We start from the raw sequence: 11,669 nt of genomic DNA on the forward strand, positions 1-11,669 counted from the left end.
TGTTATAGATGATACGATAAAATTAAATCATTCAGAATCAAAGCTATGGAAAATGTATCAGTTATTGTCGACATTTTAGATGTTCATTGGAGTTACAGTAGGAGCTTATTAAAATGTGTTTTATTTTATTTCATTGCATTTGCAAAAACAGGTAGTAATTCCTTCGGTAATATACATTATAAATCACGTTTCTGTATCAATAAATTTCATAGCGTTTGTGCACAAAAAGTTTGTATTTATTCGTTTTTGAAGCATCTTTACACTTTGCCTTTTCATTATGGTTCAACAATTTTTAACAATATGCAGTAATTATGCTGTAACTATTTTAAGTGTATACTAAAGTTTGTTTTACGTCTATGTAACCGAGTGTACAATAAGGATGAACATATCGTGTTTCATACGCCAGTTTGACATTGCTCTATAGGAAACAATGTATACACCGCGTACTTATTATTAAAAATTTAAAATCGAATCAAATAAATTAAATTAAAGGTTCAATTTCATAAACCATTACATTAACAATTCCAATGATCTGTCCATATGATATGATTATGTAGCTTTATTCATAGACGTATAGCAAAGTCTAACACCGAGAACTAAAGCCTATGACAGATAACGTCATATACATTATAGTGTATGTAATATTTTACACCCATCTGATGATCAGGCATAAACTATTTTTCACAAAGGCACAGTGGCATGTTATGTTTTTCTAATAAGCAAAACCTACAGATCGCAGGAATATAAAAATAATACGATCACAAAATATTAATGTTAATGCTGATTTTATCGTTTCTTCTGAGTAAAGATGTTAATCCTGAAACATCCTAATCTGATATACAATGTGATTGATGTGATTGCACCTTTCATTGTAGTAACGAAGATTAACTATTTCTTTAAGTCGCACCTAGAATGTTGGCTCTGTATTAATGCAGCTGTATGCAGATTCATTTGTCGAAAACAATATTATCCTGTTTTGGCCAATATATCAATAAAACATATTTCACTCTAATATTGCGATAATTCACTGAAATTAATGTAACTAAACAAATTTTGGTGTACTTTTAGATAAATTCGATTGTGATAATGAATGCGACAGCTTCTTGACAAAGTTCCAGCAAGGTTGATCAACAGGAAACGAAAAGCATAAAAAGTTCATCCACAATATGCGATTCAGACGTTTATCGTTCATTTTGCACCTTGTGTACTGGCTGTGCTTCAGTGCCGCTGAGGACATGATTCAGACCTTATGAATTTATTTGCCAAATCATACAATGCAGTTGTATATATATGTTTTTAACAGACAATATGTGTTCCTTTATCTTTAAACCACCCTCTCTAAACGACAGCACAAATTGGAACCTAAGAGTCATATTCTTTTACTGTATTCATATAAGAGCGAATATTTGACACCTATAGAAGCCACAGACACAGAAGATGCTTTAACAATTTCATCAAAAGTATCGAATTTACTTAATCATTCCAATCATTTAATATCAGTATAAATGTTATTATGATCATGAAAAGTAAGTAATCACAGACGAGAAAGAGGAATTCGATGAACATGATATATTTATCAAGTGTCATTGAATACTATAAAACCAGCGAACTGATCTAACATATGAATTGATTTATTGTCTAAGTGAACGACAGGTAGGTTGGTTATCCCAGCCAAAATATACACTCCACATTCCAAGTAATATTACATGTTTTCAACAATTCATGTTTTACGGGTGTCTTAACGCAGACGAACAACTAAAATAATAAACATTTAATTTGTTGCAAGATCCAATTACTAGGAGGCTTGCAATATGATTTTACCTGTATTTTTTATACTTGAATATTCTTAGTAAGACTATATTTTGGGTAAGATTGTACTTTGTTTTACCACTTGAATTACATTACTTGAATTGAGATAATACTATTAGAGAGAATTGCGCTATATATCGACATAGTATACCGTTCTACACAAATAAATCTTGATGTCAAAATCCAATTGAATCTGCTATTATTTTGCTTAGTTGCTTTCTATTTTCAAATAATATCTTCGTGTATTGTATTGAGAACTAGGGTAAGACATTAACAATTTAAGCAACAAAAAAGCATCCTGATGAACCAAGGAAGCGTCTCTAGTGTCTCAGAGTGTTTGCACCTTGAGGTAAAAGTTCTACTCTACACAAAAATCACTTCAGCATTTTTATCATGTAGAAACTGATTTACCATACGTGAAGAAAATTTTGTAAAAATGTAGACAGACAGAATGTATGGTTCCTGCCGAGATAGAGAAGTGACATATACTTTGGTGGACTTCTCTTAATTCTGTTCAAATAGTTCCGACTGACAGCACTTATTTCCCGGCAAAGTTTAAAGTAGAATACATATCAATATATTTTTTCTCATGAACCACTGATAAAATATTCATTTATATATATTTAAATGGTTCCACTTGACTGAATTTAGTGACCAACAAGACATTAAACAGAAAAATTCTTTTACAGCTTTTCATGAACCGCGTGTGGATCTTCACCAAACTTGGCCCACAACATCATTGGATATATCTTCTTGGGTCCATCAATTAGTTCAGCTTTAGCCTGAGCTTAGAATGAAAAACCTTTAAAAATTATGAACCTCTTATTGGTGTATGTTCACGAACATGGCATGTAACATATTCTTACACGACTCTTTCTAAAACGATTATTGTTTTAGATTTTCCGCTTAATTGCAATGTCATTAAAGCTGAACATAGATAAGCTGAACTACCTGACAGATCGTTGCCAAACTTGATTTGAATCTGATAAACCAGAGAAGCGTCTTAAGTGTCTCAGAGTGTGTATGCTTGCACATTGAGGTAGAAGTTCTACTCTATACTCAAGCATATTTATGCTTTTTGTCAAATAGAAACTGTGTTCACGTGGATGCCTTTGACTTCGCTGAAGGACCACCAGAGAAAAAATACAAAGCAAACATTTTAACGACTTCTTCTCTTGAACTGATTATTAGAGCGTCACCAAACTTGGCTTTAGTATCCTTTGCTCTAAAATTAGAAATTCCTTGGTCGGAGGCCTGGTCAAAACGTATGGGTCAGGTGAGCCTTCGTGTCCGTATATATCTAGTGATAGCTTGCATATCGCAAGTGTTTTTCAATAGTTTTGTCTTTTCTCTTAAAAACTACTAGATACGCTCCCAACAACGCTCAACAGGAAACAATATATCGAACCAAGACTGTTATATTTCATATTTTAATCGCAATCCCAAACTGTTTACATAAAAAAAACTTGTTTCCAAACAAATAAAAAGTCTGCATTTTGATACGGACCATTCAAGAGAAGGTGAACTCTGCATTGTAGGTATGTTTAAAGTTCAGTATTACTGTTTATACACTTGTTGGCTGTACCAACTTATACATGCAGCGATATGCATGCGTTTTTAACGTTAAGCTATACATTTGTATTACAAACAATCAAATTACAAACTCTTACAAATAATAATGTATATTACTGAAACGAAATTCCCTAATATTAAGCACTTTCAACTTGTATGAAAGCCGTCTGGAAAATACTTAATGAAAAAGTACCATAACTGGCCTAAATACATCGATTTTAATGTTTTTGAAACCTGTGTCGGATATAGACAGAAGAACTAGGTTGAGCTGTGGTATATAGTGATTGTAAACTACTCTTTATGTTAGTCGACTTTAGGAGTAGCGTGGTCACTCTTGATCGGCTTTACGTCATAAAGGATAGTAATGTTAAAACATGACGCATATTCTGAATCATTTACTTGAGGATTTTGAATAAAATTGTTATCTATAAATGGATAAAGTTAAAATTAATGTATATATATAATGTGTCATATGTCCACAACCAGCTCACTCTTCAGCACCTGCTTAAACAATAGTTATACCAATATACATGACATATATTTGTTTGTTTGGGGTTTAACGCCGTTTTCAACAGCATTTCAGTTATGCAACGGCGGGCAGTTAACCTAACCAGTGTTCCTTGATTCTCTTCCAGTACAAACTTGTTCTTCGCAAGTAACTGCCAACTTCCAACATGAATAAGTGGACTGGTGGAGAACGAATGATTTTAGACACAATGTCTTCAATCGCCGAAGAGAACATACGACCCGCCCGGGGATCGAACTCACGACCCAGCTATCCGTAGATCTGCGCTCTCCCGACATTATATATTCCTTGCGAAAAAAATGTGTTGTATTTTGTGTTATTAACGCATACAAGATGAGTATCGTTACAGACAGTGTGGAAGTTCTGTTTTCTTTCCATGTTGATGACAAAGTCTTTGTATATATGACTATTTTAATCTTTCACCCGTGTCTCATTTAATTCTCAGTGTCTGTAAAACTACTTCGTATACAGTGTTGGACAATTAACAAATGATTATGCAAACAAGCATATTTATGTTGCCATTCGTTATCCTAATTATCAGCACGTGCGATGGTTTAATGTCTCATCGACACAATTCTTAGGGTATATAAGAGTACGATTTATTGTTCCGTTTGTTTTGTCCATACATACTACCTGGAATGTGCATCTTTATCACTTACAAAATTTCTGCAGATGGGACAAACAAATTATTAAATTTAAAATCAAAATCAGAAGTACAAGATAGATTAAAATATGAACCTGTCTAAGGCAAGTAAGTATGCCCTGTACAAAAGTAATGTATAGATTTTATCAACACATTGGAATTTATTGAAGAATCCAAGGCATTTGGTAACTCTGTAAACATATTAATTAATCAATAAATTTATGGTTGTGGTTTGAAATAAAAGCATCAATCAAATTAAGAAAACACGTGCGTATGAATTACATATTTACTAGAATAAAGAATAGTGTTATCTAACAAATTAACAGACATCTAATTTATTACATTTCTGTTTATATTACATTTTCTCAAACTATTTTAATGCAGATGTATCTCTCAAACAATAAACCATTATTAATGCGTAAGAAAGGATAAAAGTTATTCCTAGCTAATGTCTCTCTGGTCTATTCCTGATGTATCAGATTCAATATGTGATTAACGGTGCAGTATAACTTCCTTAGACAGAATCAGAAAATCGAACCCATACGGAAAAACACTCAGTGCATTTTATGAAACAAAAATTGTTCAATCAATTCAATTCAGTTGCACTACCATCATACACATCACATAAATGACATAAGCACAAGCTATATGGAACGACATTAACAGTCGACTCATATGGATTATTTTGTTTAGGAAGATCCAGAAATCGAACCCGCATTACTATGACCACAGTGCCTGGCTGATGTACCATCGAAACACAGGAGCTTAAGCAGAATGGTTTAAGGATCAAAACTGAGATTATATTTTTAGAATAACAAATGATTCTTAATGATACAACAAAAAGGTCTTTTGGTCGTTAATTGTATATTACTACATGATCATTCGAAGATAAATCTTTAAATATAATTCACGCCTGTAAATGATGCAATAATTAATATAAGCGATCTTACTGCAGCCTCTTCTTAATTATAACAGTAAAGTATGCCGTTTAGAAATAAGCGAAGCTTATGAAAACTCTAACGAAAATGTGATTGTTTAATTTGGGTGTTTCTATAATTCCTGCGGGTGCACTGAAAAAAACTTTTGATCCGTCCGAAGAAGGTGTAATATAACTTTTCTGAAGTTTATAATTACATTGTATATCACTTGAGTACATCACTTCCACCTCATGTTAATCGATAACTCTATCACCACGGAAAATCACCACAGATACAAAATAATGGGGAAAAAAATTAAACAATCAGTGTAAATGGCGGTTTAAAACAAGATCTATTAACCAGTATCTCACTCTTTTTTGGAATTAAAAGGCAGTAAGAAAATTATTCTTTGCAAAAGCAAATATACGTCACCGTAACTAAGTATAACTGACCGAGACGTTAATAGTCTAACGTTATAAATGAGAATAAAAGTGTAACTTGTTTAGAAAATGGCTGAATACTGTATTTTAAGTATAGTCTTAAGCTTTTTTAACCCATATTCAGAATCTTCATTCAGAAAAACGATTATTTAGGAAAGAATATAATATCAAATGCTAAAATTATATAATCAGCAACCAATGGAATATACATGTAAATAAATTTCATTCATACTCAATCCTTTGCATTAAACAAAAGTTTGGCTCTTAAAGTGACTTGTGTACAGTTTTGTTGGGTTTAGCGTCAAACAAACACAGTAAGTTTTTTTCCTGGTTGATGAAGACCTCATTTGCTCCTCCTTGTATTATTTCATTGGTCGGCCACCTGGGTAGAACCCTCGATATTCACTGGCCCATCTGAATGGCTGGCTTCTTCCCATGAAAGAATTCTGTATCAAAGCACGGTTTCTATGTATTTTGCATTATGCAATGTCTTACTCATGGGTCTTCTCATCATTTTGAACAGAGCACAGAATATGCAGTGCTACCGCATAATGCGTGCCTAATGTATTTATTCTCTTTGATAACCAAGGAATGGCAGAATGAGAAAAGGACAAAATATACAGATACTAAAATTTATTTTTGTACATCCAAAATTGAGGACAAGAAGTGAGAATAACGGTGCTGTTTCATTTCTGGTGTATTACATTGTTGCTTTTAAAACGATATTTAGCACAGAGGTAGTAAACAAACACAGCCATGAGTAATATTTTCATGTTAGCTAATCATTTAACTATTCAGATTATGTTTATGTGCCTTTAGATGCTAGATAATGAATTCTTTGTGCTTTGATCTTGATATAGCGTACTCAATACTGCAACTTCCCCTTTGAGTGATATACATAAAAATACTATTTTACTATAGTGTAAATATTTTTACTATAGTGTAAATATTTGGCTATTAATTGGCTGACTATATCTTAAATAGCTTTATAACCAAGGCCTATAGATATCGGAATGTTCCCACTTTATTTCGAATTTTCTTTTCCTGTACATATATCTATGACCTTTATGTTATCATTACCAATGTCGATTATTTCTTTGAGACTAAGGAACAAATGGCACCTGCTTTCGATTTTAGCATATAATCAATCAACTTGATATTTTCTCTCTTGACTGGCAAATTTTACTGTCTTCTTTTGTTTTTAGCTCATGTAATATCAATAAACTGCGCAAGTAAAATACTGACATTAAGAGAAAGAACAAAGAGATATAAAATCATCTAAACTTTCTGATGCGTTCAAGCGGTGCAACTAGCAAACACTAAAACATGGTTGAAAAATGTTTCAACTATTATAGTTAGTTGGAAAGTTATAGACACTAGTAACCTCGTTTATAATTTCCTGATTGTCTGATATATTATAAGGCATAATATGTCGCCAAAAATTCTTGATAATTTTACAAATACGTTATAGAATGACTTATTTCTGTGTGTTTTAGCTATGTTGGAGGTGTCATAAACACGAGTTAATAACAGATGGAATTGGTAACAATGGTCATCAAATAAAATCTTCCAGGAACAAAATTATGCATGATAATAGCAATAAAAATTGTAACCATATTTTCCTACTTATTCTATATTATTACGTGAAAATGTTTAACTAAAGGTATGTTTGCTTTGCGTAAACTTCATGGGTAAATTGAGGAAACAACAATTCTTCATTTCGTTCAATATTTATTTAAAAACGAGATAATGTAACATTAAATGTAACAGTAAGCATAAACCCACATATCGCCACATATATGCTATCTCATCGCCATATCCAATCGCCACTTCTCCGTTCGCTCACAGCTCAAAATAACATGTTTAAAATTTCAAAAATGTATAACAAAAAACAACTTTATTCTTAAATAAATGATATTCATAGCAGTATATATTTGGACTATATTGGCAGATGGTACAAACAAATCAAATTCAGCTTTAAATTACATTTGAAACTGTAAAACTCAAGACAATATGGATTGTACAGCTTTTGACCAAGATTTTTTTTATGTTTACTCATTTCAGCACGGTCAAGTTTAGCACCAATTTTCAAATTCCTGTTTTATAAAGACTTCGAGGTAGTAAAGACGTATTGATAAGTACACTTAATTCAAAGGTATAATGTGTCAGATATGCTGAACATTTTATATTCGTATTAGAATGATGTTAAGCAACACTTATACAAATCCACTGTATTTTATGAAAATCGGAAGAGATCGAGGCACTATATTTAAAATACACTATATTTCAAACCCGACGATTATCTCTTTGCTTATTTTACTGAATTATTATCAAAAATCGATTACCCAATATTTGAAATGCATTTTTAAAATACATTGATACAATTCTGAAATTGCTGCAAATGGGTCGCTTAAATGTGGAACACCGCAAAGAATGATATTATCTAAGGAATTGACTCGCCATCACCGGGTATAATCCATTTGTCGAAAATATCTACTGCTTTGTACTGCAATTAGTAGAAACATGTATCTTGTATAGTAGAGTTGATCTGGAGAAAGAAATGTATTCATGTTGATATGATATTGATTAATTTAACGTATAAACGTTTCGTTGCATTTTCTTCGCTGATGTATTAAAGTATAATAAAGATTGTTGATTATTCAACTATGATAAATATATAATTAAATACTTAAAGAGGTTATTCCTTTTAAAGGCACTTTCTTGGGAGAAATTTTCAAGTCTGTCAGATGGTCCTTTTTGTCAGTTCACGATGATAAGCGTATAAAAATGATCGTTTCATATCTAGAAGAATATCGTGTGACATTTCTATCATCTGAAAATGCACATACGTGAAAATCATCACTTCAGTGTTATGTGTGTGACCTGCGAGTTGTATATAATCACGCACACAATAAATCCATCATTTGTGTTTGGCGACTCATATACACAAGTTAAACTCATCGTTTCACATTAGGTAATGGTACGTTACCCGTCCAATTCAAAAGTAACATTTACCCTCCGCACTTGTTTTATGTGGCCGGGAACTCTTAGCAATAATAATGCAGAGCTTCCAACAATCTACAAATGTTCATATCAAATTCATAGTTTTACATTCAAATAAACGTATTCGTTATTTACATCCAGTATGTGGAATTTTAACAAAGCACATTTCACCAAAACATTACTTCAGATTTAATTTACATAACTATTTGAAATACTGATAATGCAGACATACAAATTTACCTGACAGAGCGACATTTACACACAAAATAAACAAGTGAAATTTTTAAAATGACGACAATCATCAATTCGCACACAACTTGTACAAAAAATGTGTGGAATGAAATAACAACTTAAACAATTCACACAATATGTTAACTCCGTCATAAGTATTCCATGTTCAATGTGGGATTGACTGGGACCTCCTGTTGTAGCCACTGCCTTCAGATTTGTCAAAATCTGCAAAATGTAGTGGATAATTTATAACTATAGGAAATACTAGTACTTCTTTGAAGGATAGCCATACACATTTAAGTAAATACAGCACCAGAAATCTATTTCCAGTTCATACCACATACCATTTACGTTTATCATGAATAGCAGAAATCTATGATTTATTAAACATTTGCCGAACAGTCAGATTTTTTTTGTATACAACTATGTGTTGTGTTATTATATAGATAAGATTCAATTAATTAAGTGTATCTGTTAAACATCCCATTGTTCAATTACCCTTGTGTTATTATGTTCATCATATACCCATCATTAAGTATCCCTGAAATGTTTATAATAGATGCATGCTCACCGTCAATCTCCCAATCTTCCCAGTGTTTACCGTCTTCTTCTTCCTCTTCATCATCACTGAACACTTCGTACCACGGTCGTTGTTTCTTTAGCTCCTCTATTGAGTCTTGACATCTTTGGAATTGTGACATTAATACTTTGTCCTGCGTTCTCAAAACTCCCTGTAAAGTAAATAAAACTGAATATTAAAACACTGCAATATCTGATTTGTTCTTGCCTTAGGTGTATTAATTGTAAAACCCCAGTTGATGTGAATACGCATGACAGAATTTATTACGATATAATATAAACAATCAGCTATAAACAATATAAGTAATGATAAAATAAATCTTTAACTCTTTTTGGAAGCATAGAATGTAACCAAGCAAAGCAGTAGCATAATCGGTTTCTGAGTTAATCCACGAGAGTAAGCAAGATGTGAAGAAGCCATCACTCCCTATATGTCCAAAAGAACCAGAATATTTACAACACTGAGTCCAAGAACGGGGAGATTGTAAAGCGTTGTTGTGATACTTAATATATCTATAAGCAGACCCTCCAGTAGCATAGAACGCAATAAGCAAGCTTATAGTAAACGCAGTGTTATTGAGTCTGTTTATAACAGGTAATGAAATGTGGAACTTTCCTTACGCCTAGCACTTGCTCTTTTGGAGTTCTGTCATAAGATATACTGACTACATGATTCCATAGAACCAGAAATATGATAATTGAGTAAAACATTAATGAAATCAGCAGATGATCCTTAGAATGCGAGAAATATATCAATAGCAGACCCAGTCGATTGGTCTTTTCTGAAGTGTTATGAAATGTGCAAACCCTCATACCCCCTATCCAGGCTAAGCGGAACTCTGTCGTATGATAAATGTTGAGTCAATGATCCAAAGTACAGAAATCAAACGAACCTTTTGTAAACATATGTAACATGTTTTATTAATTTAAAAGATAAGTTCGTGAGCTACATCTATTTTATGACTTTATCTATTTTTGGTTTAATATATGTGTAAATAGCAAATAAATGTAAATGATGTATTTCTTTTATTCCTTATCAACAACCTAAAGATTATTTCCCGTACATTATAGTTACGCATATTCCGGCTACAATTTAGTTCAGTCAAGCATTTTATTATCAAGCATCGTTTCAGGACAAGTCCTTGAACTAACAAAAATGAATTAATACAAATTTGTGTAATAGTTATATCACAGATCATCTACTTGTCTAAATGTTTACAGGTATAAAGTGAGTTTACAGACAATATTAACTACGTAATTTCCAGTACAGCTTAGTCTTTACTAGCAAGACAAGAGAATCTGCTAGTAAAATTAGTAAAAATCCATATATCAGTACGTACAATAGATATGCATCTAACAAATATTTGCTGGTTATAAATTGTGCTATTATATCTAGCACCTTTAAAAGCCTAAACAATGTCATAGCCAGTAAACTTCATACAAAAAGAGGACTTCCGTCATATTTTAAGTACAGCATTTTGTTTTAGAGCAGAAACGTTTACAAACTCCTTCGAAAATAATATCACTAATTCTTAAACAAATTTTCGGGACAAAGAAAGGTTATTGTTCATAAGATGAATCAATTGCAAAATGGTTAAAAAAGACAGCATTAACACTTTTGTTTCCTTCTTACATGGAAATGTAACTGAATTTGTAGAAATAATGCTATTTTAAATGTCTCTAACCAGTGAAACTGTCAGACAAATAAAGTCTTATAGGTTTAAATTTGAAGAATGATTAAAAGCTTTTGGTTGTAGGTATTTTATGTTATCATTTTAAATATGATATGCTTTATACGCTTTTTACACAAGGATGATGTGCCATTTTCTGAACTTTAACGAACTATATGGAAACGTTGTGAGAACAAAAATTTCTGCAGAATAGCTTCTTATACCGTATAAAATCGCAGTCATAATCATTGTAATATCAAGCGGAGTACACATAATTTT

At 32.1% G+C, this 11,669-nt stretch overlaps 1 long non-coding RNA gene across 1 annotated transcript; it reads right to left on the minus strand.

The window, feature by feature from the left end:
* Positions 1–7,625: 7,625 nt before the first annotated feature.
* LOC123539748 (uncharacterized) lies at positions 7,626–10,311 on the minus strand. Its single transcript, XR_008367842.1, has 2 exons — positions 9,713–10,311; positions 7,626–9,366 (listed from the first exon to the last, which is right to left on the minus strand). It is a non-coding gene; the product is annotated as an uncharacterized LOC123539748 (long non-coding RNA).
* Positions 10,312–11,669: the final 1,358 nt, after the last annotated feature.

Source organism: Mercenaria mercenaria, chromosome 16, assembly GCF_021730395.1.
Source record: "Mercenaria mercenaria strain notata chromosome 16, MADL_Memer_1, whole genome shotgun sequence".
Taxonomy (NCBI): Eukaryota; Metazoa; Mollusca; class Bivalvia; order Venerida; family Veneridae; genus Mercenaria; species Mercenaria mercenaria.